Consider the following 11,569-nt stretch of genomic DNA (forward strand, 5'->3'; position numbering starts at 1 on the left):
TGGCAAAAGATTGTAAAGAATATCATAAAGATAGATGTTATGGTCCCTAACCATATCATAAAGATAGATATTATGGTCCCCAACAATCTCCAAGGAACAATTTTGCAGGAAGAAATCATGAATTCTTATTCATGAACAATATAGAATGCTTCAAGTGTCATAACATTGGTCATATGGCACATGATTGTAACTTAACTTGGGCTCTTACACAAGATAGAACCACGCAAAATAAGAAAGTTACACAAGTATGGAGAAGGAAGCGAATAAAATCTGAAAATCCCTTGAACTCTCCAGCCAACAACACATGTTGTTGAACTGACGTTCGACAATCTTAGCATTTGATAGGAAGACTCTGCCAAAAGAGATTATGCATACAGTCAGGGGGAGCCTGTGATTCTTAATCATTATTGCAGAAACATTGGAGTGAATAATCTTTAAGCATTGTTGAAGCCATGATAAAGTAGTTCTGAGACATGAAGAGGGGATAATGTGCTAGTTGCAGCGATCCTTCTATCTTGAGTAAAAAGAAGAGCACTATGACAGGGGGAGTAACAGATCCATGAAGATCTACTATTCATGAAGAAGAGTAGCAGTTCGACAAGGGGAGTCCTTGTGCACTCCTTTGCCATTGATGTCAAAGGGGGAGAGAAAAATAATATTGCCATCAATAACAAAGGGGGAGATTGTTAATCTAGGTTGTCATTGATGTCAATATGGCAATATTCTAGACAATAAACAATGATGTGAAGCCAAGTAGAGCATATCCATGAAGCAACAGGAGTATGTCAATATGGCAATATTCTAGGATACTAATGATGATATGAAGCCAAGGAGAAGTAGCAGATCCGTGAAGAAACAGGAGAAAGAAGCCATGAGGAGAAACCAGAGGAAAGCCAATACAGTCAAGCCACTTGAGAGAATATCGGAAGTCATAGGAGCTATCATAGTAGAGTTATCAAAGCAGAGAAGAGGTATTGGAGTGGTATCGGAAGCCACAGGAAAGCCAAGTTAGTGTAAGAGCGGGAGATTGAGGAGGAGCCATATTGGGAGTATCGCCTGTAATATATGCCAAAGAAGAACTGCAGAGTATCAGAGGAGTTAACAGAGGAGACATATCAAACCAGAGAAGGGCGGAAAGTTAAGGGAGCTGAGATTATTAGGTTTTGAGTGAGAATCAATAGGTTGAGTGTTAGAGGGGGTTTGAGACAGAGGTCAATTTATTGCTGTAATTGAGCCAAGAGGGCAAGACTCATGCCTGGTGTGGACTCTTGTTACTCTGTGTATCCGTGTTCAACAGTTAACCGGGTATTTCTTTGTATTCCCACTGAATGGATCGATGGTGATCCAATATTAAGTGAATGAATCGATATATGAATGTCATGTGTTAAACGGAGTGTGGAAGAAACCATGGTTTTAACACAGAGTCCATCAAAAGCAAGCGAGATTAAGTTAAGGAGGAAACAGACGAAGAGTGCATAGGATCTGTTGGATCTCATAAATCAACGGTCATCGCATGGTGGAAGAGCGCGGAAGATAATCAACGAAGAGGTGGTTTCTCAAAACCATAAGTGGTATTTCGGGTGAACAAAATTTTGTAATCTATATTGTAGGGTAGTCACCCGATTCCATTAACCGTTCGACACGTAGCAGCGGAGGAGAGAGAAAATCGCTTTATCGGGGGGGGGTTTTCTCCGTGCTTGTGTCTCACCCGAAATCATTTTGGATCGTCAGATCAAGCAGATCCAGATCAACAATCACAAAGTGTCATGCAAGTTGATTGATCAGGAAAAGGCATCAATGGTTGATCTGATGGAAGGAGATCAACAGTGGGGATTGAGTGGACTAGTTGGTGATCAGGCTAAGCAACAACCGTCGGATTGAGTGCCAGATCAACGATCGCAATTTAATTGTTAATCGCAGTTATGAAGGGCTATCACCCCCGAAACCTCCGATTGCGATAATACATGTGGACACGCGGCTCCATTGTAAACCGCCTATTGAAATATCGCATCCACCATATCGCAAGCCTCTTGTAAAGCCTTGCCACATTGAAAGCGTCGATTGCAATAATAACGTGGACCCAAATGCACCATTTAACATGACTAAATGTAATATTGCATCCGCGTTGTATCGCTAGTCTCTAAGGGATGTCAAACCGCCGATTGCAATAAGGTTGTGGACCCGACGGACTTATTAAAAGCAGTTTAATATAATATCACATCTGGTAGGGGAAATCGGCCATCGACTATGGTATGGGCACGACTTATAAAAGACCTCTGAAAGTCGTGATTGCGATTAAAGGAATGGACATCTGTGAACAATTAATGTATATTGTATGAATATTAAAAAGGGCCTCTCTGATATTTTTTAATATGCAACACTATTGTAATTCGGCCTCTCTTATGAATTTACGTGTCCTATGAGTATTGGAACACTCGAATAGACAAAGGAAGCCATGGACCGGGAAGCCGAAGAATCAAGTGAGCATAGATGGACGAGCATTGAGGAAGCTAAAGCGACCGGAGGAGGGAAGCCAAAAGGTCGAGCGAGCACAAAGGAAGCGGAAGTTCAAGCGAGCGAAAGGGAAGCCAAAGGTCAGGCGTATTAGTATAAGAAAATAGAGAATTGCCTTTATGTGTGGTTTTTGGTAAACTGGAATAAAGGAGCAAGCCGTAGGTCCAGCAGGATAGAAAAGGGCCGAAGGTCCAGCAGGACAAGAGGAAGTCGACGGACGAGCAACTCTGTTGATCAGGCTAACCTGTGAAAGGCTTAGACCAGCGATGAATTAATCAGGTACATAACACAACCTGAAGAACAATTTTGTGAAAAGATAAATAAAGTTTCATTTGATATCGCTTGAAGGGAACAGTAGCTAGCACCAGTATTGAAGCATATGTGAATGTATTTCTAGGAAGTAAGAGATTGCAATAGCAAGAACAGTGCGCAGTAGTCACGCTAGAAGCATTCACCATGACAGTGAGAACAAAGGCTTGAAACAGAGAGTTGGTTCTTATGCAGAGCTTAGTGCAGCTAATAGTAGACTCACTAAAGCTATGTTGAGACATTATTAGAGATCATGATGGCTATTTGATATCATCATGAGATAACTTTTACAGACTCTGTGTGGATAGTATGAATATTTGTAAAGACTTCTTCATATGAAGACTGGTTGCCATTGATGTTGTAGCATGGAGACTACAATGAAGCTGTAAACAGACAGAATTCAGTAAAGAAGAGTTTTGGGAGCATAACATTACTATCAAACATGCCTTGACAAGATTGGGTCGGAGCCCTTGGGGTTGGTGCCTCAAAAGTTGGAAGGATTGGTTTCCTTGGAGTTGGTGCTCCTATATCCAAGGTTGGTGCCTTGACAGCAGAGGGTTGGAACCCTTGAGATTGGTGCCTCAAAATTGGAAGGATTGGTGTCCTGGGAGTTGGTGCTCCTAAGTCCAAGGTTGGTACCTTGGCAAAACAAAGTTGGTGCTCTGGAGGTTGGAGCCTCACAAAAGTCCAAGTTGGTGCTTGGAAACATATTGGAACCTTATATATTTGTATCTATTTTATTGCAAAGATTATATTAATAAAAGAATTTATTCTTGTTATTCATCTTGTGTTCTAAATATAAATGTTTTAACTGGTAAAATGACAGTTGAAAAGAAATAATGATTCACCCCCCTCCTCTCAGTATTTCCAACAAAAGTTTGATGAAAGTCTCATCCTTGTTGTCGAAGGAGATGTGACGGAAAAATATGGAGAGCCAGAATGGATATGCCTTCTCCGTACGAGGATGGTCCCAGAATAGAAACAAAAATAATTCCTCGAGTGGGAGATCTAAATCTATAGGGAGATCTGAGTCTCCAGGAAAACCTATAAAGGTGTGTTGGAAATGCGGAAAGGAAGGGCACTACAAAAAGGATTGTAGATCTAAATCTCTTGGGAAAGGAAAGGGATTTGATGATGCTCCTTCTACAAAGGCTAAAACCACCTCAGATAAAGGTGGGGATGTGTACTTGGATTCTTCTTCAAGTACACATGTAGATCATGAGGCATAGTTGATTGACTCAGGTGCATCCTTTCACTTCACTCCCCATAGGGAGTGGTTCTGCGAGTATGAGAAATATGATGGTGGTGATGTCTTCTTAGGGGATGATAGGAAGGCCAGAATCATCGAACGCAAAAATATCAAGCTGAATTTGCAAGGTGGAAGGATTAGAACACTTCCTGGTGTTTTGCATATTCCTGCATTGGCCAAAAATATGATTTTTGTAAGCAAGATGGAGGATGCAGGTGTAAAAGCAATTTTCGAAAAAGATACCTGCAAGATAGTTCGAGGAGCATTGGTATTAATGTGGGGAGTTCAGATTTTACTTATGTGCAAACTTCTAGGTAGCACTATTATTGATGGGCGCAACAGTTTTGTGGTTCCTGAAAGTGGAGCAGAAAATCTAGTGGTCTCAGGAGAAAATACCATGTTATGGCATTAAAGGCTTGGACATATTGGAGAGAAGGGCCTTCAAATACTGCATGGTAATGTTATCGTAGAAGGTATGTCTAATTTCTCTCTAGATCTCGATTTTTTTGAACTTTGTGTATATGGGAAGCATAATTGGGTGAGTTTCCCCTCTAGTGCTAAGAAGGCGAATGGGATTTCAGAGCTTGTGCACAGTGATGTGTTTGGACCTGTCTCAGTTCCATCACCGGGTAAGTCTGTGTATTATCTTTCATTTATAGATGACTTCTCAAGGAATACATAGATATATTTCCTTGAGAAGAAATCTGAAGTCTTTAATAGGTTTAAATAATTTAAGGCTCTAGTGCAAAATTAGAGAAAGAAGAAGATAAAGGAGTTGAGGACATATAATGGTGGAGAGTTCTGCAAGAAGGAATTTGAAAAGTTTTGTAAAAAGTGTGGTATAGCATGGAATTGTAGAAATAATGAATAAGACGTTAATGGAAAAGGCAATAAGCATGCTCAATGGTGTCGGGTTAGGACAAGAATTCTAGGCAGAGGCGATGGAGATTACATGTTACCTGGTTAACAAATCACCTTCATCAACGTTGGAGGATAATACTCCACATGAGGTATGCACTGGTAAGAAATGTTCTCTTTCACATCTAAGTGTATTTGGTTGTGATGCATATGTACATGTTCCAAAGGATAAAATAACCAAGTTGGATAGTAAATATGAAAGGTTCATGTTTATTGGGTATAAGGATGGTTTAAAAGGTTATAAGATTTGGAACCCAGAAACAAGGAAGGTTGTGTAGAGCCGAGATGTGGTGTTTAGAGAGGTGAAAGATGTTATTAAGCATGAATTCCTACCATAGGAACCTAAGAAGATAGAGTTTGAGCTAAAGGAGGAAGAATCAGACTCTACAGCAGAATAGGAATTAGAAGACGAAGAGCCATAAACTCCAGCCTTGAAAAGATCAGTTTCAGAGAAGGAAACTAGGAAGGTATATTCCATCTGATTTCTATTCAAATTTTGCTCTATCTATTACTGATGATGATCCCAAAACTATCAAGGAGGCAATAGGTTCAAAGGATGGAAAAATATAGAAAGAGGCCATGGTTGACGAAATGGCATTTTTGGACAAAAATTAGGCTTTGGATCTGGTGGAGTTGTGGGCTAGAAGGAAACCCATTGGAAGCAAATGGGTGTTTAAGAAGAAGATGAATGCAAAAGGCCAGGTGGAGAAATACAAATCTCAGTTGGTAGCAAAATGTTATTCCCAGGTGTCGGGAATTTATTTTGGTGATATTTTATCTCTTGTTGCCAAGTTAGCTTCTATTAGATTACTTTTATCTGTTGATATTGATTTTGATTTTGAGGTAGAATAGATGGATGTGAAAACAGTGTTTCTTCAAAGGGATATGGAAGAAGAGATCTACATGAAGCAACATGAAGGCTTTGTGGTAAAGGGTAAGAAAGAACTGGTATGCAGTTTTAAGAAGTCTATGTATGGGTTAAAATAGTCAGCAAGGATGTGGTATCATAAATTTGATACATATATATGGGGACTTGGCTTCACCAGAAGCAAAGCGGATCACTGTGTGTATTTTAAATTAATTTTTGGTCGTGTTATTTATTGGGTCTTGTATGTGGATGATATGTTTCTAATTGGAAATGACAGAAACTATCCAGGATTTGAAGACCCAATTGTCCTCCAAATTTGACATAAAGGACCTTGGTGCTACAAACTATATTTTGGGCATGGAAATTAAATGAGATTTGGCAAAGAGGGACCTCTAGTTAAACCAGAGGAAGTATGTCGAGACAATACTACAAAGATTTAGTATGCAGGTTAGTAAACCGGTGAAGGTTCCTTTTCCTATAGGTGTAAAGTTATTTTTTGAACAATGTCCCAAGACACAAGAAGAGGAAGAGATGTCCCATGTTCCATATGCAAGTGCAGTGAATAGCCTGATGTATGCAATAGTCTATACTAAACCAGACATTACACATGCATTGGGAGTATTGAGCAGGTTTATGTCAAAACTAGGGAAGGAGCATTGGACAGCAGTGAAGCGGATTTTCAGGTATTTGTATGGCACTAGTGATTATGTTCTGTGCTACCAAGGAAGACCAGGATTGGACATAGTTTTGGACATTCATAGCTTTGTTGATGCAAGATGGGCTAGAGATTTGGATCGAAGAAGATCTACAAGTGGGTATGTGTTTAACCTATTTGGAGGAGAAGTCAGTTGGATGAGAAAGATATAATTTGTTGCGGCACTTTCAACTACAGAGGCAGAATACATGGCAGTAACTCATCCAAGAAAGGAAGCAATTTGGTTGCAGAGATTGTGTTCAAGTATGGAGTTATTGCAACAAGCCATAAGGATAGACTATGACAGCGAAAGTGCAATTTTATTGGCAGTGAACCCTGCTTATCATTCAAAGACAAAGCACAATGATATTCAGTATCACTTTGTGAGGGATATGGTTGAGGAAAAAAATGTGTTGCTAGTAAAGGTGGGCACTTTGAAGAATGTTTCAAATGCATTAACGAAGACTGTGAGAAGTTTTCTTGGTGTAGAGAAACAATGGGTGTTGCAGAGTTGGACCAATGACTAAGCTCTCCTATGATCTCCAATGTGGAAGAAAACAACAAGTGGTAGAATGTTGGTGTGTGTTATATTCTTTCCATGACTAGTCGCACATGCAGGGGAGTCACAGGGGGGGTGAAAGTCCCCCCTGCTCATTACAGCAGGCGTAGCATGGGGGTCACAAGGGGAGAAGTAGCCCCACCTGTCGAGGGGTTTACAGGGGGGTGGTAGCCCCCCTGCACGGGATTCAGGGCAGCGCCCCAGGAAATTTTTGTTTTTTTTCCTATATATATATATGTGGACTTGAGGATGGGGGGTGGACATACCCATGGTTTTGTGCATGGGTTTTGCACATGGTTTTGGGCATGACGGTTTTATCCCCATGGTAGTTTGTAGATCCAGTCGAGGGAACTATAGTTATGTTCTAATCTAGGGTTAATGGAGTGGGGTTTATGAATGTTTCAGCATGTATATCTATGTATTGTAACATTGAAAGGAATATAATGAAAAATCAATCTGGTAGTCCTAGTTTTGGGATCCAAGGGAAAATATCTGTGTATTTGTTTTATGTTCTCACCATTGTATATTTTATGTTTTAAGAAGTCGTTTATAAATTTTCATGATTTATAAATTTATAAATTTGCATGATTTTTTTTCAAAAATAATTGAATAAAAGGGAATATTTTTCCTTGAACTACATGTCTACATGAAAGCCCTTGTTTTGGCATGCAAAAAAAACTTCAACGCAATGCATACAAAAAAAAACATATTTAAGAAAAAACAAATATGAAACTTTATAAGCTCAATATTAGATTTCGATTAGTCTTACTTAAATATGCAATTTCTTTCTCTATTTCTGATGCAGGAGCATGTGACTTGGAGGGGAAAATCTTCAAACTTATTCCAAAAAAAAAAAAAAAAAAAAAAAAAAAAAAAAAAAAAAAAAAAAAAAAATCTACATGCAAAGAAGTGGGGTCCTTTAGCCATCAATTTCCATGCTTTTCTAGTTTAAAATAAGGATAGAATTTAAGAAGAAGACCATGTTGTAATAATCGCTTATGGATAAGTTGTAATAAGCTTTATGAATAATTGCTTTAATCGCTTTATGTAAAAGGCATGCTTTTGTAAGAGATAAGGATTGAGTAAGATTTATCTATTATGTTTTAAAGGAAATAACAAGACTTCTCTGAGTTAGTCAATCCCAGAGACATTGTCATCTTCAAAAACCTCTCTCTGTGCATCTGAATTGATGGTTCTCTGTTAAACTGGTAATTGTATGTGTGTATCAGTTTGGTTCTTTTCTTCTGAGTTTTATATCAATGATTTGGTCTAAAATTTCCAACTAACACGGCAATTGAAGCCTTTAACCTATGTTTCCTTCATATTGGCAATTCTAGATTCTTTATTTGCTTAATAGAGTTCTACGGGCAAAACTATGTTTTACACAGGAAATCGTAAAAATACTTAGCCAGAACAGAGTTCCGAAACTAAAATATTATCACCTCTGGACTATACCCTCGTCGGGTCTAAAAACTTTATCGCATCGCTAAGTGGGAGCGGGATAGAGCTAAATCGCCGAAGTCCGAAACTCCGACAGCCCAGACCCTAAACACTATAGAGAAGATTTGAAAGGTTATCAAGTCTGTTATTGTTATCGCATCACCAGATCGAAGCGAGAGGAGCAAGCCTTTAGAATATTGGAGTCGTCGATCGCGATCTCCGGTAATACATGTGTTATCGTATCGGAGGAAGGAGCATTGGAAGGGCCGATGGTTACCGCTGACAGTGTTAATTGTGTTAAACGCATTTCTTGAAATTAAAGTGCCGATAGTGTATTTTCGTTCCTTTGGAACGAAAGCCCTCCGCCTGTGTATATTGTGTTTTAAACGCATTTTCCTTGTTTAAAAGCAACGATAGTGTATTACTATAATTCCTAGGGAATTATAGTCCCGATAGAGGATAAGGGGCTCTGTGTAATAAATTGCGCCAATAACAAGGGTTGGGGTGATTAGAAAGGGAAGAATGGTTATATGAAGGAGAAAAAGGGAATTGTTATAACAGTCAGTCTAGCAATAGATGACTGATACCCCAACAGAAGAAGAAGGAGAAATCTAGTCTGTGTTAGAAGAAATTATATCAGAATTTGGGCGTTTGTCTATATCGCCTGCACTCAGGTCACCATTAGTGGTATCAGAGCAACTAGTTGACACTGAATTGAATCTAAGAAGTAGGAGAAGGAAAGTTAATATGGCTTTCAGAGTTGGAAGATGACAAGGACGTGGTGGAAGAGGATGGCCTATTTCAAATGCTGAAGTAATGGAAGTTGTGCAACAGATGTAAGATAGATTGGATGCATTAACAATAGGAAGAAATATAGATGATGGAGATGTTAGTGAGCCTGAGTTTGAAGTAGCAGAGGAGGACATTGTAGCAGTTACTCCTGAGATGAGATTCTTCTAGTCAGTGTTGAGATCCACAACTAGGCCAAAGACCGAGGTTTCAATATAGGAAGGAGGACTAAATCGAGAAGAATTGATAGACTAAATTAATGGCATGGAGAAATTCTTCGACTATGAAGAAACAGAAGATGAGAAGAAAGTAAAGATTGTTGTTACCAAGTTAAAAGGCCATGCAGCGCTTTGGTGGGATGGTGTGTAGGCAGAAAGAAAGAGACTTGGCAAGCAACCTATCAAGAATTGGAGCAGGATGGTAGCAAAGTTAAGAGGTAAGTTTCTACCAAGTAATTATCAGCAAACTTTGTTCAGATAGATGCAAAATCTTAGACAGAGATTTATGACAATGAAAGAATACATAGAGGAATTTTATAAGGTAAGCATAAGAGCTGGAGAAACTCAAGATACATATGAGAAGGTGGCTAGATATGTGAATGGTCTTAGGATGGACATTCAAGATGAAATAAGTATACTATATCCTAAAACAGTAGAAAAAGCTTATCAGGTGGCACTGAAAGCTGAAGAAAAACTCGTGAGGAAGCAGTCTGTCAGAGGGAGAGGTACTTTCCAAGGAAGGGGAAGTCAAGGTGGTAGAGGAAGATCTACAGCACCTAAAGATGGAGCTAGCAGCAGCTCAACCCAGCATGCACCCATAGGAGGTGATGCAAGAGGCAGAGGGAGTTTTTCTAGAGGAAGAGGAGGAGAAGTAAGATGTTACAGATGTAACAAAGTGGGACACAGAGCTTTTGAGTGCCCAGAGAAAGCAGAAACAAATCAGAGGAATTCCATTGTTGCTCAAGTTAAGGGAGAAGCAACAACAACAGTGGTGACAAAAGAAGAAAATATACAAGAGAGAGGAGAATCTTTGGTAGTTAATAAAGCTTTGCTCAAGCCAGCAAAGGAGATAGTTGAACCATCACAAAGAAAGACCTTATTCAGAACAATGTGTAAAGTTCAAGGGAAATGTTTTCAGATGATCATTGATAGTGGCAGCACTGATAATTTGGTCTCTACAGAAGTGGTGGAGAAATTGAAGCTGAAAACAATGAAACATCCAACACCTTACAAGGTGTCATGGTTACAAAAGGGACATCACTGTTAGTGAATGAACAGTGTGAAGTGGAGTTTCAGTTGGGCAAGTATAAAGATAAAATTGTATGCCATGTGATGCCGATGGATGTGTGTCACATATCGCTTGGAAGACCTTGGAAATATGACAGAGGAGCTATACATGATGGGAAAATAAACACCTACAAGTTTAGAAAGGATGGTGTCAATCATACGTTGTTGTCTCTGGAAGAAGAAGATGCATTAGGAAAGAAGACTGATCCAAAAACTCTGTTACTAGGAGGAAAGGAATACTTGAAGCAGATTGAAGAGAATGCGGTAAATTTTGTTGTAATTTGCAAGCCCAAGGTAATAATGACTTTTACTACAGTTTTTTATTTACCCATTGAAATTCAAGAAATGTTGGAGAACTATTGTGATATTATTGTTGATGATTTGTCTAATGAGTTACCACCCATTAGAAGAATTAGCCATCATATAAATTTGATTCCTGGAGCAAGTCTACCTAAAAAAGAAACTTACAGAATGACTCCTATAGAAAATGAAGAGGTTAGGAAGCAGGTGCAAGAATTGCTTGACAAAGGGCTGATCAAAGAAAACTTGTACTTATGCAGTACCAACAGTCTTGAGTCCAAAGAAAAATGGAGGTTGGAGAATGTGTACAGATTCAAGGGCCATCAATAAAATCATAATCAGGTACAGATTTCCTTTACCTAGAATTGAAGATTTAATAGATTGCTTGAGTGGAGAAAAGTATTTTTCAAAACTAGATCTTAAAAGTGGGTATCATCAGATAAGAATAAGAGAAGGGGATGAGTGGAAAATTGCCTTTAAAACAAATGAGGGATTGTATGAGTGGAGAGTAATGCCTTTTGGGTTGTCAAATGCACCAAGTACATTTATGAGACTCATGAATGAAGTTCTTAAAAATTTTATTGGTAAATTTGTAATAGTATATCTGGACGATATATTAGTTTACAGCAGGTCTAAGGAGGAG

Source organism: Pinus tabuliformis, chromosome 8, assembly GCF_031772625.1.
Source record: "Pinus tabuliformis cultivar Carrire ecotype Pingquan chromosome 8, CPIR1, whole genome shotgun sequence".
In the NCBI taxonomy this organism is placed as follows: Eukaryota; Viridiplantae; Streptophyta; class Pinopsida; order Pinales; family Pinaceae; genus Pinus; species Pinus tabuliformis.